Raw genomic sequence first — 6,517 nt, forward strand, 5'->3', positions numbered from 1 at the left:
TTCAGAGTGATTCCACGAGCTGCAGTATTAATTCAGAAAACCTTCTTTGAGGATGAAAGAGCAGAGCCGCTGTGAGGCTTGTGAAACTGCTGACGTCATGGGAGCGCGCGTTTGACACCACTGCAATGAAAAAACGTGTGTCGCCTCTGCCGAGAGCGAGATACGTTGCTGAGCTTGTACCGTGGTCTCACGTTAACGTTGACGTGAACGGCGGGCGCTGAGAGCTGCGTGCACGCTTTCATGCCGCGGGAGCGCGTATCGGCACCGCTGACAGTGAATGAAAACAACCTTAAAAAGGCTCATTCGTGATGAGTGTGTGTGATGGGGCCGCTTGTCAGATAAACCATGCTGACAGCCTGGCTAAAGGACACTTCATCATAAAATGATGTTATTCACAGTGTCATCAACACACCTCCAGCAACCCGACACCTGGTTACCTTCCGTTGAGCTGTTTGTTGTCCTGGAGGGCCCCCTGTTGGTGAAGTCCGGGAAAAAAAATGAACTTCCGGATGCCGGGGACGTCTGACGGGAGGGGCTGGCGTAGCGGAGCTTGGGAGGCGTTGTGCAGCCGTGGAGCATCTTGAAATGATCTCTCGCTGATGAAAAGAGGACCTCCAACAAGCTCCTGCAGCTCTCCTGAGAGGAAGGTGGAGTGACGAGCCAGGAGAACCTCTGGGACCCCGTTCTCCGGCTGCGATGTGGGGTGGCAGACAGCAAAAGAGGCGCACCGGTTGAGGATGACGTCAGCTGCCCTGTAGACGGAGCGTACTGCAGGGGCCGGCAGCGTCGTTAGCAAGCAGCCGCTACGAGAGCGGAGTAAGCCGAAGGACAGAGGGCCACCGTCTCTTCCCGCCTCTGAGCGTGTACGCTAACAGCGTAACGTGTTGTTCGCTGCGGCCGTGTGGAACACATGCTGGTGAGCTCAGTTGGAGAGCGGTGTCACCGTCTCGGTTATGCTAACCGGAGGCACGGGACGCTGGTCCACCTCGACATCTTGCTCCAATGAAGCCTCCATCAGGCTCGGCTCCAGGGAGCATGGAGGGACTTTCCGCTCAGTGAACCCCTGCTCTGGAGATGGGTGCGGACTGTGGAGACCGGCTCCCCCAATCTACCAGGAAAAAACCCGTCTGTGGCCTCGCCCGTAGGACGTCCTGTTGGGAACACAAGGCCATATGGATCAAGACGGTGAGCCGGAATGAAACCCAGTAAACAACCTTCCCGCCAGATCATCAGAACTGGCGGGAAAGGCGTAGGACGTAAAAAGGGTCCCTTCATGTCAGCCGCCTCCTGGGTTACGCCGGCCAACCCCTGAGGGCGCCGTCGGCCGGGAGCGGCGTGATCGCCGATGAGAAACGAGGTGGGATGGGGTGAGCATTCACTCAGCCCCCCTCCACCGACACTACGCTCTCCAGGAGGGAATGAGCAGCGGGGGGCTGCAGCTGAACGCGCCTGTCCCGGAGGAACCATCCGATTCGCTCCAAGGGTCGGCGATAAGAGGAAAAATACAGAATGGCGTTCTCCAGCGTGTAGTGACCTGTCACTGAGAAATATTCCTCGGCGCTTACCTTGAAATAAGACTGCTCGTCAGCTTCTCCTCGGGGAGGAGAACTCACCGGACGACCGGAGGTCGACTGCCGGGCCAAGCATCCTTAACAAAGGTTGGTCATCCACACAATTTTCCTTCTTTGTTCTTCTGACAGTGCTATTAGCTCGCTGAAGAAAAAATGGGAGCCAATTTCCCGCTCTTAATGTAATTTATACGGACCGGGTGGGGCCCACGCAGCAGGTGGGCATGGACTAAATTTTTCAGTGCAAATGCTCCGCATAACGGGATAGACCCACTAAGCGACAGCTCTTAAAGGGCGAAGCCTACACGAAATAGAACAAACCGCCAAGTAGCGAGGGACTACTGTATTTGTACATTCAAGGACTGAAAAATGAGACTTCTACTTTTATTTTAATTTAAATTAGAATATAAGAAACAGTATGTGCGACAGATGTGAAATAATTTATTTTATAGATATATTTTAGTTCTTTAACTGCTATATTTTATTTGATTTAAAGAGAAAAGTTATTCTTTGTTCCTATTTAAATATTTTGAATTGTAAATAAATTCTCACTACAGCTGCCTGAATGAAAACATCGTGTCAGAGTATCTTTTACACTTTTCTTTCAGGCCACAGCACACACAAACACATAGATCAACAATGAACTGTGCTGGTGCAGTGCACAGTAACAGGAGGAGTGTGCATGTTTGGGCTGACAGTGTTTACATCCAGCTCCTTGCTCTGTTTGACTCTCAGGAGGAAGTTTGAACAACTTGTGCCATTTTTCCGTGTTTGGACCCTTACAGCCAGGACTGTACAACACAAATTGTGCTTGTGAAGAGCAAAAACTTTTAGGATGGTTTTGGTCACAACCTGAACACGTCTCTGTGTGTGCTTGTCTGTTTGTTACAAAAATATCTTGTCAATCACTGGATATATTTAATTGAAACTGTAAATCATTAAATAATCATCTAGAGTGGTGCTTAAAAGTTGGCGAACACTTTATAATGTTCTAAATTTCTTCATAAATTTGACCTAAAACATCATCAGATTTTCACACAGTCCTAAAAGTAGATAAAGAGAGAACCCAGTTCAACAAATGAGACAAAATATTATACTTGGTCATTTATTTATTGAGGTAAATGATCCAATACATATTTGTGAGTAGTAAAAGTATGTGAACCTTTGCTTTTGGTGTCTGGTGTGACCCCCCATGCAACAATAACTGAAACTAAATGTTTCCAGTAACTGTTATCAGTCCTGCACACCAGGAGGAATTTTAGTCCATTCTTCTGTACAGAACAGCTTCAACTCTGGGATGATGGTGGTTTCCTCACATTAAATGCTCGCTTCAGGTCTTTCCACATCTCATGTCATATTTATGAAGAAATACAGAAAATTATAAAGACTTCACAAACTTTCAAGCACCACTGCACAAGTAACTTTTGGAATTAACTCAATTCAAGATGGCCGCCACAGAAAACCCATCCTGACTTTCACAAAAATGGCTTTAACTCACTCAATATTTCAATCATCAATCTGAATTTTATCATGTCAGTAGCTGAGATTCATCCTATTGCTCTGAGCGCTAACAGATTAGTTGCAGTCTTCTCAATAACTTTTAGGGTGCATTCACATCAGCCCTGTTTAGTCCGCTTTAATTGAACTCTAGCTCATTTTTCTAGAAAGTCAGGTTCATTTAGGGAGATGTGAACGCACCATTGAACTCTGTCACGGAACAAAAAGGCAAACTCTGGCCCGGGCTAAAACCTAGGTCTAGGTCTGGTAGAAGAGAACTCCAGCACGGTTCGAGTACAGTGTAAATGTAAACAGACCGAGCCCCGCTCCGCAGGGTAAACAAACACACATTTCTCTGACCTTATATGGAGCCGTCAGCTGCCTTGTGTGGAAAAACAATATTCTCCATGGTCTTCTGTCTCATCTTCTGCTCATGCTAAGTCCATTTTTGAAAAATGACAAAATATAACTCCTAAAACTGCTAAAACTTGATGCCACTTCGTTTTTATTTTTATTTACAGAAGAAGAAGAAGACGTGTCTTCAGAGGTTTTTGTGTTGTTTCTTTCAGTAGTTTTTGGTGCAGCGCCCCCACAGGTGAGCGGGGGAACAGGTTGGTTCAACAGGTTGACTCAACTGCACAGAGCAGTGTGAATGCAAACTCACCAGCTCAAATGTAAACAAAAGCTCATGAATATTGGTCCCGAACCGAGTCTACCGGACTATCTGGTGTGAAAACGACCTTAGAGTTGGAGGTTAACGGCTCAGAGTAGGAGGTTGGAGCCATTTCCCAACATCAACACACAGATGTTCTGTGCAGTGAAAATGTTGGTGAACATAGACTGTTTAAACACTGATCACTGTCTTACCAGCACTGGCGTCAAAATCATTTGTAATGTGGGGGGATACACTGGTGGGGGTGTCTGAGGGTCCTCCCCCAGAAATGTTTGCATAAAGTAGATGCCTTTTCCATCATTCTGGTGTATGTTAACGGGTTGTTAAACATCTACATTTACCTACATATGTAAACACCAGCTTCCAGGAGGATGGAAGGTACAGGTGCCCAACTGGCTGAACCACATGCTTTCGGACCTGTTCCAGCATGTCTAAAGAGGGCTGCGTGTGCTCCAATACTGATTGGAAAAGGGGACTGAACAGTCTAATTGGCCCTCCAGCAACTCTTTCCTCGTCTCCTCAGGAATGGAAGACGAGAGGCGGAGGTTAGCATGCATGCGGTGCACACAGATTGGGCTGCACACAGGTTCAGAATGGTGTCTGCAGCATTGCAGCACTCTTGGATATCTGGTGGGGGATTCCAGCTCTTTAGTTTTCTAGAAGTGCTAAAAACTAGCAAGGCCATGTTGCTGGTCACTGCAGCTGACTGAGACGTGCACTGGTGCGCTCGCTCATTGAGTCTGGCCGTGAGCTGATCGTTGTGGGACAGGGGCACAGGCCGTCATCCGACCTGCCGGCACATTCTGACCCCAAAAACAGCAATCAGGCTTGGTTCTAGTGGAGGGACAGGTGAGGGCCTCTTGTCAATGGGCCCCTTCTACCTTTGTGATGGGTACGTAGGTGGACACGAGCGCTCTCAGCTTCATGATCAGCTGCTGCTCCAGACATGTACAGCCTCGTGGCTGGAACAAGGCCAGATCAGGTCTCGGTGGCCAGTAGGCGGGCCGGCAAACTTCCCTGCCAAGTTGTCTAGAGGCATCGGAGCTAGCGGCTCCGGCACAGTCAGGTCTTTAGTGTTCGCCGCTCTCTGAATTATTTCAGGCATAGCATGCACAAGCACGCTAGAAGTCCACCTGTCGAAGGCAGCTGTGTCTCCAGCCCTCCTGTCTGAGAGGGGGGGAGTGAAACTTTTAACTGACTCCTTGCTGGAGGCAGAAATGTTTGAACCCTGCCTCCGTCGAAAAAATTGAGAACCTTGTCCAGTGGGTAGCTTTCTGGAAGCTGGAAAGGTTCTTCTCCTGAAGCAAAATGGCCGCCCGGTGTTGTTTATCCTCACGTGGGTGAAGCTTGCAGCACATGCAGGAAGCCTGCGGTGTCAGGGCTCAACATGCGTGTTCTCTTTTGAGGCAGTAGCCTGCCCAGATGGCGTTCAGGTCGGAGCTGAGGCTCTGCTGGACAGCTTCTGCTCTTTAGTTTTCTTATGTGCTTACTTGCTGGCTGAAGAAAAAAGGGGAGCCAATCCCCGGTCTCATGGCAATTTATACAAACGGAGTGGGGCCCACACAGCAGGTGGGCGTGGCTTAAAGTTTTCAGTGCTGCTGCACACGAGGGGTAAACCCACTAGTGATCGCCTTAAAGGTCTGCAACTATACTCATAGAATCGGGGGCTACAGTACGTAACCAACAATTTCCATTTTGGATGAGAAAGACTGAGGACCAATGACTCAAGAGAATTATAACTAATAATTAGTTTAGTATTAATCAATAATCATGATTATTAATCATCTAATTAACTCCAAAACATGGGCTACAAATGTTGCATTCTTCAAGTCAAGCCACTCCTGAACAAGAGACAACATCATTCATTCATTCAACCTTTATTTATACAGGCTAGCCTCATTGAGCCACAAGGACTCTTACAAGAGGGACCTGTAAACAGAAGCATCTTACCTACTGAGGAGAAAAAGAACTGGATTGTTGATCAGTGGTCCAACGTCCTCTTTTCAGATTAAAGTACATTTCGCATGTCATTTGGAAATCGAGGTCCCAGAGTCTGGAGGAAGAGTGTAGAGGCCCAGAATCCACGTTGCTTGAAGTCCAGAGTGAAGTTTCCAGTCAGTGATGGTTTGGTGCCGTGTCCTCTGCTGGTGTTGGTCCACTGTGTTTTCTGAAGTCCACAGTCAACGCAGCATCTACCAGGACATTTTAGAGACTTCATACTTCCTTCTGCTGATGAGCTTTATGGAGATACTGATTTTATTTTCCAGCAGGACTTGGCTCCTGCCCACACTGATAAAGGTACCAAAAGCTGGCTGTGGAATATTTTCATTTTCTGAAACAATGAATTTTGTTTTTTCATTATTTGTAAGTAATAATCATCAAAATAATCATCAAAATTACAAAAAATAAAGGCTTGAAATATTTCACTCTGTGTGTAATGAATCTATGTAATAAATGAGTTTCACTTTCTGAAATGAAGATTTTTTTTTAAATTATTTCACAATATTCTACTTCTGTGAGCTGCACCTGTAAATCCAAGAGCATGATGAACTTCTGTAATCCAGGTGCCACACAGTAATTCACTTCTTTGAAAATATGAAAGTGTGTGCGTTTTCCCACACTGAACTGGGGGTGGGAGGATGGACAGGAAGCAAAGTCTACTGGGAACCTAAACCCTCAGGAATCTCATCTGCAGTTCATCAGCCATCAGTCACTGTACACAGACACACACGCACACACACACACACACACACACACACACACACACACACACACACAC

Source organism: Nematolebias whitei, chromosome 14 (genome assembly GCF_014905685.2).
Source record: "Nematolebias whitei isolate Nwh7 chromosome 14, NemWhi1, whole genome shotgun sequence".
Classification (NCBI taxonomy): Eukaryota; Metazoa; Chordata; class Actinopteri; order Cyprinodontiformes; family Rivulidae; genus Nematolebias; species Nematolebias whitei.